General features: G+C 36.0%; 1 protein-coding gene across 41 annotated transcripts in view; it reads right to left on the bottom strand.

The window, feature by feature from the left end:
* AFDN (afadin, adherens junction formation factor) overlaps nt 1-13,211 on the bottom strand; it is a 141,277-nt gene that overhangs the window by 105,893 nt on the left and 22,173 nt on the right. The window lies entirely within an intron of this gene.

The following is a 13,211-nucleotide window of genomic DNA, read 5'->3' as shown; positions in this document are numbered from 1 at the left end:
TCTTTATCATAAACAGCTGAGACTAACTTAGAGAGATGGGTTTTTAGTCTTCAAGTTTCATTTCTGACTTTGAACAAGTTACTTACAACTTCTCTTTGCCTCACCTGTCTCATGTATGAAATCATGGCTGTCAGAAGATGATGCTATCAACAGCTAACATCTACTGAGTCCTCGGCAAGTGTTAGGCACACGTGACATGCAATATGTATAAGCCTGCAGCTCAACACATACTATTATTTAACCCTATTTCAAGATCTGGTGGTCCAGATTCACAGAGTTGAGTTCAGCGCTCGAGCTGGTAAGTGGCAGATCCAGAGTTAAAACCCAGATCCACCAGACTCCAAAGTCCATGCCTGTGCTGCCCCGACTCCCTTTCCAGCTCCAAGAGTCAAAAGCCTCAATGAACGAACTCTTCTTAAAAAGCAAGAGGAAAATATTAGTCCCAACCACTAATGTGAATAAACGAAAACTCTTAACTTTTGAATGTGTTGGTACAAAATTGTGGGTTTTGCTGCTATTTTCAATGGCAAAAACTGCAATTACTTTTGCACCAAATTAATAATTGTAATTTTCTATATGAACTACTTGCCCATAATCAATGAATGCATTTTAGATTGGTCTCAAAATCTTACTTCTAGAGAAAAAGCACATTGGCATTCCAGCCAAAGGTATCCCCACCACAGGTATCATCTACTGCAATGTGGGCTGATGCTCACAACTGTGGATGTCCTTTCCCGTATCTCCTTGCACACAGAAAACACCCAACGCCCAACACAAATTTCAAAGAAGAGTTCTAACTCCGAGGTCACTTTTACTATCTCAAGCAAGATTAAAGCCTCAGTTGTTTAACTAAAGTCATCCTTGGTTCTTTCACCTTCCACATCTAATCCATCAAAATACATCCAGAATCCAGCCAAAGTCCTGTTAAACTACACCAGAACACATCATTCCTTGGGTTTCCGTTTTATTGGCTTTCATTCTCTCAAAAGTCAAACCATTACTGCCGTCCTCAAAGCCCATCACACAGAACAAAGCCTTTCTTTACTCTTCCCCAGTCCACCAGCCTCTTTCTGACTAGTAAGTATCAACTAACAAACATTTATTCGAAGAAAAATAGGAGAAATGGAATACAGGTTGGGAATCCCTTATTCAAAATGCTTGGGACCAGATTTATTTTGGATTTTGAGTATTTTCAGATTTGGGAATACTGACATCATACACTTCAGCATCTCTGATCTGCGAATCTGAAATCTGACCACACCTATGCACTGTCTCCCCAGCTTTGCTTCACCTGCGTTCTCCCTGTATCTGCTGGTTCTACCTCTTGGAATCATTCAAGTATCTTCCACAACCCCTTTCCATGGGCTCCTAAAACAGCACTTTAGAAAACAAAAATTACTATACAAATTTACTAATATAAATCTAAGATTGTATCATGAGAGCCGTATTTTTACCCCAGGATTCCAATACTTTCACACTACCACCCTGAAAACCATCTTTATACTAAACCTAAGTCTCAAAAACATTGATTGGCAAAATTACCCCCAGGCTTCTCAAAAAGCTCATGCTTATACAAGAAAGGAATTAATTAAACCAATTAACTAATTAATTAGTTAAACCAAAAAAGGAATTAATCTGAGTAGTAATCATTTTGCTAACAAAATAGTTTTATATTAGTTGTGATTATAATCAAATGGGAAAGATGTACCAAAGGACGACAAGAAATATAAAACCATCAGTTTCCCTGAGAATTATCAATAAATAATTCCAAATTACCAGATATTAAAGAACCAAAAGAAAAACAGAATCATCATCTGTGGCTGGCAAGGGTGTGAGGGAATGCCCATTAACATCAGCAACACAAATCAACTGATAAATTCATTCTGAATCCAGAATGAACTGATAAAGACAAACAGGGAAAAGAGGAGAATCCACTTAGTCACCCTCATAAAAATTCCTTACATATAAATTACTGCCCTTAATTGTAAAAAAGGAAACTGCAAACATAAAATCTTTATTACCAATGTGGCCCAGCTACTTTCCTTACATAAAATGTTAAGAGGTAAGAGAGAGAGAGAAAAAAAGAAAGCCAAGGAGTAAGGAGATACTGGTGTGTTCATGAAGCAGTAGCATTCCTGTCTACAGAGAAGTAAGAGCATTCCTGGAAACAGCGTTCCCGGTTCTACCAAGCCTAAACAAAGCCTAGGAAAACGTCTGACTTTATTTTATTTGCAGTAAATAAATGTTAATAAATAACTATTAATTTAGCTCGACATCACACAAGAATGTATTAATATCTGTTACCAGAATATTCCCTTAATAAATAAACATTCTGCTCAATTATTCTGCCAATCACGTTTGGCTGGCGTGAGTAAGTCCACAGAATCTTATCAAAAGTAGTAAAATGGATAAAATCAAGTTCCTAAACCTGAAATTGGATATGAGAGAAAGGGAGGGGTGAAAAGAGGCAAGGAGGGGAAGGAAGAGGAGGGGAGGTCCAAATAAGTGATGTACGCTGGCCACCATCACATAGCTTGCACGGCAGCAGGGCTGAGGTGCAGCCAGCATTAACTGGCCCCAGACCTGAACCTATATCACCATGCTCTGCTGGGAGTTTGACACTAATTATTTTTCTTTGATCGTACAACAGGCACAAGAGATGTTCCAGAACAAACGAATAATGGCTGAATAAGAAATCGTTAGTGACTTGAGACCATCACCTCCCTAGACAGGCCTGGCACTCAAATACAAGAATTCTTACTGCTCCAAGGCAGCTCACGCCCCACACAGTGCCTCATCAACCTCCTCTACCATGTCTAGACACCCGTCTGCCCTAGAGTGCAGCGAAAACATCTAGGGGATTGCAGCAGGACATGTACAGGTTCACATTTCAACACAACAGACGTATCCTTGAGTGAATTATTTAAAGTCTATGTGAACTCAAATCTCTACATTTATAAAATGAAAACAACAAGCTTGTTTTGAGGATTAAACAAAATATATAAAGCAACTCATGTTACCTGACACACAGGGAAGTGCTAAACAATCAGAAGTTTTCTTCTTCATAGTCTCTCCCACTAGACTTATAGCTCTCCTGAGACAAGGAAACCTCTTTTATTCATTGTTCTAGGTCCTCCCTCAGAATCCAGTACAATGCTCTGCATTAACAATAAAAACAAATTTGAGTCAAGATGCCCAATAACAAGATCCAATTCTGCCAGCTATCGTTGTCTGTTCTCAATTGATGAGAACTCTGGAAAGCAAAACTTAAATTTGTAATAAACTGCCATAAAAATCTCAAGGGCAGAATTAATATTCTAATATGTTGCAGCCAACCTAGTTATAATTTTACAAAGAAAGATTTCTAAAAAAAAAGAAAAAAACAGCACAGCTGTAGGTTCTCAATACCTAAATGAAGAGCCTACTTGCAAGCAGCATGTTTTCAGAAAGAAGTTTCTGTTTAGAATAGGTAAGACGGTAACGGCCTATGATCACTTTATCAGTACAGTCAGCATACAATGGTCATCTCAGTATGTCTCAATAATTTAGTTCAAAGGGAAGGAAAAATACAATAATCATGTTTCCTTTCCTTAATGGTTATTTCTCCTTCCAGGAAAACAAATTTCTTTGGTAAATATTTACCTTGATATAAACTTTTCCCTGAGAAATATTATCACCAATGATTACTGCAACGGAAAAACTGACGGAGGCCAACTCCAAAACAAAATTCTTTTTATACTTATTAAAAGAATACAATAATCCAAAACAAGAAAGAGAGAGAGAGAGAGAACAAGCGAGCGTGCAGCACGCTGGTGCATGCGGGCAGATGGGCAGGCAGGCAAGCTAGCTACATTGTAAAATTACTAAAGAGTCAATACAAGAAATAAAGATGGAGATTTTCTTTTAACTATCAGTATTTCATTAATAAAACTGACAATCAACTGGCTTTATTCTCCAAGCCAGCAGAAATTCTCCAGGGCAACCCTAAACCTCCTTTTGATAAAGCTAATCAGAATCATTCATTCTAGAACTGAAATAGGTCAACCATGCACAATTTACTTTTCTTCTATCTTTAGCCCTTAAATGAAACCCATGTCCTAGCCTGTAGCAAAACAATGCTAACTTCAAATAGATCACCAATTCCTATTCCCCATGGAGGAAACTGATGGATTATCTACTTTATTACACACACACAACAAATTTATTTCTTATGATGGTGTCTACAAAATATATCCAAAGGTTAAAAAAAAATACAATGATGTCTTCATCACACACCAGTTATTAGCACACAAAACAATCAATCTGATGGCAATAGCCATTTGACCTACTTAACATTAAGGTGTTAAAAGGATTTTGAAATCTTTTATATGAACACTGTTTTTAAATACTAGTACTTCAAGAACACTATTTGAAATGAAATGCATTTCATTACCTAAAGCTTTTACAAGACAAATAGTACTCCTGGAAACGTTTGAAAAAGAAAAAAAAAGAACAGTCATAAAATGTCTTCACCAGGCTAACATTCTTTCCACTGTATTCATTCCCAAGAAACCTTCCTTGCCCTTCCCTCCCACTATCTTCATTCCTACAACCCTCCTAGAAAAATCCAGTTTTCTATTGGCACTAATTATGTTACCTTAGAATTTTCTGATCTTTCCAACCACAAAAGAATTTTCTAAAAAAAATGTAACGAATTTGCTTTGTCTGTAACCTCAGTTTCCTCATCTATAAAACGAGAATAGTAACAGGATGGACTTCCACAGCGCACTATTATTCTGTGGCTGGGAACATAAACTGACATACAAGCAACTGAGAGTAACTTAGCAAACACAATCTGATTCTAGAAAAAGAGTCTATACCTTCACATGTGCATCTGGTCTTCAAAATCAAATGACTTCATTAAATTTTTGTCTAAAAATAAAGGCATAAGCTTAACACATAGCAATGCACCACTGTGTAATATGAACCAACCACTGTACTAGAAGTATATCTTAATGCTTATTTACCAAATCTGAGAAAGACCAAGTTCACTGAAAGTGGGAAAAGGTCATCTTCCAAGCAAAGAACAAAACATTTCTAGACTTAAAAAAACCAACAAAACAGAGAGAAAGCACACAACTGCACAGATCTCCCTTTTTTGAACTCTAACAAAAATCCATCCAGTACCCAAACACCTAAATGTTATAAATAAAACAAAATTCTCTGCCAGAAAACACAGCCTGCTGTGAAAACCAACAAGCCAACATACTTTTAAAATTGCCCCAGTTATAACTGCCAACATTAACTACTTAACAATCATCTCCTCACAGCAGCTACACATTCGTAAGCCATAACTCTGCCAACTTTCCCATCAAGTTAAATCAGTGCTTTGCTGCTAGACTTCACTGGAATTAGAAATCTACCCAAACTCTTAGTCAGCACTAAAGAAGGGGGATCAAAATGTGAAGGTTTTCCCTACAGTACTCTTTAAATTTTTAAACTATTTTTTAATAACTACCCACACACACATACACTGAGAATTTGAAAGATGATCAATTAAAAAACATTTTAAACTCACATGACAAAAGAGCAATGATCACATCTGTGATTAAAGATGTTTATAACTCAATCACAATCTTTAAATGCATTTGTACACATGTACATAACACAGAACCCTAAAGCCAACTCTCTCATCTAGAGGTATAACTGATTTTGCCACATACTGTTTGGACATCTTGTGAAGGCTATGAGTTGGTTCTTAAAGGACTACATTAAAACACAACTAAAATATTTGTAAAATCTATGATGTAGTAATATAAGTGCTTCTTTATTAACATATTATGAAGATCTAGAGTGGGTTCAGGTTCATACAACTCGGATTTTGAAATAATATAAGTATAAATTCACCAGAGAAGAAAATGTTACATTATCATCTGAGGTTAATAAAAACGTATTTATTCAAAATACAGATGTAATCTTCTCATCCACGTTCAAAGACTCCATGAATCATACTCATAGACTTCAACTTAAGAACTCCCTGAAAAAAATTCAGTGACAGGGAACCCACTATCCAGCCAAGCAATATATTCTTTCTTGGTACAGATAGTTAGCTAGAAAGTCCTGCCTTTTATTTAAAGCAAATCTTTCTCACACATTTTGACCAACTGGGCTTAGTTTTACTCACTGGTACCATTTAGACCTATATTCAAACCATGACTTCTCATTTTTCAAAAATGAATGGTCGTGAAAATCCATGAAATGGATTAGGGCAGAAGATTTCTATCTGGTACAATGCACTCTGGGGTAAGAAAACAGGGAAGATACTGTCTCACAAAATTTTAAATTCAGTTATTCCTATGTACATCCTGGGCTGCAAGGTAAAATACAATTTTTTTCTTACTATGGGTCACAGTTAAACCAATTTAGATTGAGAAAGGGGTTTCTCAACCTCGGCACTACTAACATTCGGGGCTGAATCATTGTTTCTTATGGGGCTCTCCTGTGCACTGCAAGAATTGCAAGCATCCTGGCCTCTATGCAGAAGGTGCCAGTAGCATCACACCCTCTGATGTAATAACCAAAAATGTCGCCAGACAGTTTTATATGGCCCCTGGGGGAACAAAATTGCCCCAGGTGAAAACCATGGATTTAGAACAAGTCTGGAACATTTTCAGAATGACATTCTACTTCTAGTTCCTTCAACTGTTCTTCTGTGACATAATTTCAAATCCACACCCTGTATGATCACTTCTTCTCCTAACACCTTCATGTTCCAACCTCTGAGCCTAAAATAATTCTGACTTGATCACAGAACGCCAGATGTGGTCTGACCAGCAGCAAGTACACTAATTTTACATAGGATACCTGTAATTAATGCAACTGAAGATTAAACCAGCTCTTTAGTGACCACATAATATTGTTGATTCACAAGAGTTTCCAGTAGAATTAAAATACCCAAGTCATTTTCATGTCAGTTTACCAAATAACAATTATCCAACTTGGCAATAATCTGTTAAACAACAGTCTCTTAGTACAACTAATGAACTGGTTTCTAATTCATCTAATCATTTTAGATCCAGTCCTTAAACACAATAACCTGGTGAAAGACATTTTTGAAGACCTTGATACAGTTCAGATACATTATGACTAATGCACTTCCCTGATCTACAAACCTGGTAACCCTGTCTCTCACTCTATAATATCAATTATCCCCACCCTCATCCAATCTCTCACTTGCTCTTTCTCTCTCTCACAGAAAATGACAACACTATTTAGTAAGCCCTGTTGGTTCCTACGAATGGAATTACACAGTTTTTTTTTTTTTTTTGAGACAGAGTTTCGCTCTTGTTACCCAGGCTTGGAGTGCAATGGCGCATCTCGGCTCACCGTAACCTCTGCCTCCTGGGTTCAGGCAATTCTCCTGCCTCAGCCTCCCGAGTAGCTGGGATTACAGGCACGCGCCACCATGCCCAGCTAATTTTCTGTATTTTTAGTAGAGACGGGGTTTCACCATGTTGACCAGGATGGTCTCCATCTCTTGACCTCATGATGCACCCGTCTCGGCCTCCCAAAGTGCTGGGATTACAGGCTTGAGCCACCACGCCCGGCCGGAATTACACAGCTTTTAAGCCTCAAGACAGCTTCCTCTTCCATGTTACCATAATCATAGCAAACATTTCCATGCATAGCTACATTCAGTTTTTTACAGTGTGAGTAGAAGTAACTAGGTTAACATTGCTTTCAAACTTTTTACTGTGTAATAAACATCTTACAAAGTCACACTTTGAAAATTACACATTAAAATATATAAATATATGCCACCATATGTGAAAACAAAACCATGCACAATTTTACAAATATGTACAAAAGCTCATAAATAGTTCCTTGTATGGACCCAACTTCCCTCAAACATAAAACAGGCTTAATAAATATATCTGGTTAAACTACTACTTGATATATGACATTAAAACAGTCCATTTTCACAAACTAGCTAAAAGTTTCTGTTTTAGTCTTGTCTGGTATTCGGCCTCAGTTATCTCTTCTATAAAAATGGAGATAATAATACCAACTTCTCCATGTTACAGCAAAGAATGAAATGAGACAGTATGCACAAAGGATCTAGCACAGTATAGTAGATACTACGTATTTAATCAGTATTTGTTACTTTTTTCACTGGATACATGGCTATCCAGTGACCTATAGTTCTTTCTACAAAAGTTAATTACCCAATTTCTAGCTAAATACTATAGTAAATTAGAGTAAGACTTAATTGCCAATTTAACAGTACCTAAGAGTGTGTGCACATGAAAAATTATGCTTGACTTTTCTAGTTCAAAGCCTTCCAACCATAATGTGTATTGTAGTTCCTCTCACCTGTAGGAAATATATTCCAAGACCCTCACAGGATGTCTGCTATGGCAAGTACAAAGCTCTATATATACTATGTTTTTTCCCTATACATACATAGCTATAATGAAGTTTAATTTGTTAATTAGGCACGGTAAGAGATTAACAACAATAATAAATTAGAATAGTTAAAACAGTTATGTCAACATCACCCCTCTTGCATTTTGTGGCCTGTAAGTAAAATAAGTGTTACTTGAATATAAGAACTGTGATAGCACGACAGTCATTCCTATAAATGAGACGGCTATAAGTGACTAACAGGCAGCCAGCATATACAGCATGGAGATGATGGCAAAAGGATGATTGACATATCGGGTGGAACACAGCTAGACAGCGAGAGATTTCATCACACTATTTAAACTGTCACACAATTCAAAACTTATCAGTTGTTTATTTTTGGATTTTCCATTTAGTATGTTCTGACCACAGTTTATCCTGGCTAACTGTAAACCTCGGAAAGTGAACCAGTGGACAGGTGGAACTACTGTACTATGAGTTATCATTTCTCTCAGAAGAGTAATGATGCATCACAAGTGAGCACAATTTGCTTAAAGCAGAAGTTGACCCTAAAAGTGTTGTATTATTCACTATGATCCTGAGAAGTCCCCAGACAGGGGTTTAAATAAAATAGTACATGCCTTGTCTAAATATTCAGGTCACTATTTGGTGTAGCTAAGTGGTACTGGAGTCTAAAATTCCTAATGTCATTCCAGCTCTGAGAAAAATCAACTACAGTTGTTAAAGGTATAAGCTATCTTCCTACTGTCTAGAATAAACCAGACTATTCTAGTACTCTCAAAGTCAATGAATGCCAGCTAAGGTGGAAATCCTCATTTTAAATTAAATAAGAAAGCTAACTGGACCTGACTGAACTGCAAGAGTAAGTTCAATTCACAAGGATTTAACTTTTAGTCACTAACGCAAGAGTGGGTCCTGGGAACTCACTTGCTTTTTTCACTAAGCAATATGGCCAGATTTATTACTTCATTTTGTAGGATCAAACTGATCTTTTGATACATAATTTTCAAAATTTTTTTTAAGAAAGAAGACATTTGCCAACATTATTACTTGGTATTCCTGGAGGCAGGAGACAGCTTGGCTCATTTCAACAAGTAGTTCATCTGTCCAATTAACTAGATCAGTATGGTCAAGGACATGGAAAACAATTTATCACAATTGTATTCATTTTCATGACAGTTTTAAAAAGATTAATCGATGACTTCCATGTCACTTCAAACACTTAAGTAAGCTAGAATAACTACCTTGAAAACTGTGTCAACTGAACTCGATTTCAACATAAAATTATAGTTATCAAGGACATTAACACAAATTTGAAGTCAAATTATACTAAATATCATTAAACAGTTTGTTTTTCAAAATAGGATTTCTCTTTACAAAACCTTTGCTTATTTTCTTCTGAAAAAAAAAATCAAGTTACACACTTAATTTGTAAATTTAAGAAAACAGTAACTAAAAATAGAGGTTTTTGTTGCATTTTTCTTTTTTTCCTAAAACCAAACACGCTAATTTAAAAGATTTTATTTCCTGTGAGGAAATAAAATAAGAAATCCATGACAATCCAGGAAAAGAATTATAAATATGAAAGGTCAGCCTACTAGATGTTTAAAAAAAGTATGAAATCTCTAAATAAATGAAAGAAAAAGTCTAGACCTTTAGGTGGGTCTCAAATCAATGTGGGAAAGATGAACTTCTTCATAAACGTGTTGGGACAAACAGACAGCAAAGAGAAAACTGGATCCGTACGTCACGCTGTACATTAAGATAAATTTCAAATGGTCAAGGCATACAAAAAAGAAACAACATGAAAAAAAAGGATAAATTTCGTGAAAACTTAGAAATAAGGAAAAGCTTCTGAACCATGACTTGAAATCCAAAATCAATTAAATAAATGTCAATAAGTTTGACTATATAAAATTTTGACATTACAAAAAATTCAAAAAGCACACAACAGGTAAAGTACCAAGACAACTAACACAGTGGAGAAAAAAAATTTCCAACTTGTATCACAGAAAAAAAAAAAATCTCTTTAATAGACATAGAGTTTCTAAAATTTGTTAAGAACCAATAACCAATAGAAAAATGGGGACCCAAAAAAACCTTCAGGCAGTATACAAGGTGATAAATCTGTCCTTAAATATACAAAAAGATCAACAACCTCAGTCACAACAAAACAACTTTAAAACAGACAATATTAATAGTAAGATACCATTTTTCAACAGCAAACTGGCAAAATTTCGAAGGTTTGAAAACAGTCTTTTTGTGGGGCTGAAGGAAAAACAAAAAGTATATACCCAAGGTGCAGAATTTGGCAACATTTGGTAAAATCAGACATGCATGTACATTTTGAAACCACAATTGTACTTTTGTGGATCTATACCAAAGATACACTAGCAAAAAATGTGAAATGCCTAATGCAAAAGGCTATTCACTGTGGCGATGTTTATAAAAGCAAATGTTTGAAAATGATCCAGCAGTGGGGAAGTGGTTGAACAAATTCTCAAGTGGAATAAAATAGTGACATTAAAAGTTATCATGGGCCGGGCGCGGTGGCTAACACCTGTAATCCCAGCACTTTAGGAGGCCAAGGTGGGTGGATCATGAGGTCAAGAGATCGAGACCATCCTGGTTAAAATCATGAAACCCCGTCTCTACTAAAAATACAAAAAATTAGCTGGGCACGGTGGCGCGTGCCTGTAATCCCAGCTACTCAGGAGGCTGAGGCAGGAGAATTGCGTGAACCCAGGAGGCAGAGGTTATGATGAGCCGAGATCGTGCCATTGCACTCCAGCCTGGGTAACAAGAGCGAGACTCCGTCTCAAAAAAAAAAAAAAAAGTTATCATAAAACTCTTTATACCCTGATATGGCATGATGCATAAGATATATAGTTAAGTGAAAAAAGCACAAAGCACAACATCATGTGTCACAAGCATCTGCTATATGAAAAGGCAGGAAACAAACACAACATGTACTTGGTTATATCTTCAAAAAGAAGCCTTCCTTGCATGGACAAATCAAAACGTAAACAAGATCCAAAACCTAAACAAGACGGAAGCAAATCTTTTCTAAATGTACTTTATTACATCATTTCAACTCTAGAACCATGTAACTATTTAAAAAAAAGGCAATCACTGTAAACATAAAACAAACTGAAATGAATGAGTCTCAACTCTGTATCAAGTTGGTCATATTAGCATACAGAAAAAAGGTTTTTTTTGGAGCAATTTTAGAAAACAGCTTTTGACTTTAAATTGCCAGGAGACTATTCTATAGACAAATTATCTGCAACGAATTTTCCAAATCTTTAAAAAATTCCCATTCAGAAATCCTGTTGCTCATAATATTGGTAATAAGTTGTAACAGTAACTATATAATACAATAAAGCCAACAAGTAGTTGTGTTTATATACTGACAAGGTTTTCAATGTAAGAGAAGAGATACAAAATTAAATAAATTAAGTGAAAGCCATATAAAGCCAATCTGAACTGGAAACATCAACACAAATACACAGATTTTTCTCCCCACAAAATATAAATATCTCCTTGCTTTTCCCACTGAAAAGGCCCAGAAGCAAACAACAATCTATAAAAATGAAAATCTCTAGCACCTAGACTATAGTCTCTTAAATACCACTAAAAGAAACCACAGCTACTTAGAGAAATGGCTTAATCCAGGTCAGAAAACGTACAAGATGAATTTGAGACATCTTATTATGCTGGAAAACAAGGAAGATCCCAAAGACTAACTTATGTCTAAAGAACCCTCTAGCCAACAAAAAACTGCAGCTGGACAAATTTGGACGATCTGACTGGACAGTCATTATTCCTGAATTCCAGCAGGAATAATGACTACAAGTGAATGAAATACAGAATACATAAAAATCCACCAATTCATTATCCAAAGAAAAGTGAGAATGCCACAAAAACAAAATCAGTATCAGCACTTAAGGTAACCAGAGCAACCGACTCCTTACTCTGGAAAATAAGCAATACAAGAGCTCAGACTTTATGTCTACATATCTTTTAAGAATTCCAGCCAAAAAATGTAAAGAGAAATGATGGAATTAGAAAAATGCCATTTTGAAGCCACTAACTGATTTCGACAAAGATCTTGGCAACAGTGATAAGGAACTTGACAGTAGAGGGGCTGTCACAACTTGACCTTCTAATATGATTCGATATAAAACATACAGCACTGCTTATAAAGCCTTCAAATAGCTGGACCTGAATCCACTCAAGCCTTTAAAGCTAGAGAAACAAGTCAAACCACCACCACCCTGAAAAAGATAAAGGCAAGTCTAGAATAGAGATGTTCTTCAGAAAAAGAAGCCCAATATTTTCAAAGTGTATGGGATGAAATAAACACTCTAGATTAAAAGAGATGTAGGAGAAGTAAATATAACGTGTGACCCTTGTTTGGATCGCAATTCAAATAAATTGACTGCAAAACAACATTCTTTTTGTTTGTTTGTTTGTTTGTTTGTTTTTAAAAAAAGTTTTTTTTATTAAAGACAGGGTTTTACTGTGTTGGTCAGGCTGGTCTTGAACTCCTTACCTCAGGTGATCCGCCGCCTTGGCCTCCAAAGTGCTTGCATTACAGGTGTCAGATACCACGCCTGGCCCAAAACCACATTCTTGAGGGATATAGGGAAGTATCAGTATAGACCAAATAACAGATAATAACAAGGAATTATGGGTACTTTTGTTAATGAGATTAATGCACGATGGTTAAATTTTTTTTGAATGCACACTGAAGCAGGGAAGAAATAACAAGACAGATTTTAGGATTTGATTTAAAAAAAAACGTG

The sequence above is a fragment of the Callithrix jacchus genome, chromosome 4 (assembly GCF_049354715.1).
Source record: "Callithrix jacchus isolate 240 chromosome 4, calJac240_pri, whole genome shotgun sequence".
Lineage (NCBI taxonomy): Eukaryota > Metazoa > Chordata > Mammalia > Primates > Cebidae > Callithrix > Callithrix jacchus.
The sequence above is the reverse complement of the archived record's forward strand: the minus strand, read 5'-3'. Positions and strand labels throughout refer to the sequence as shown.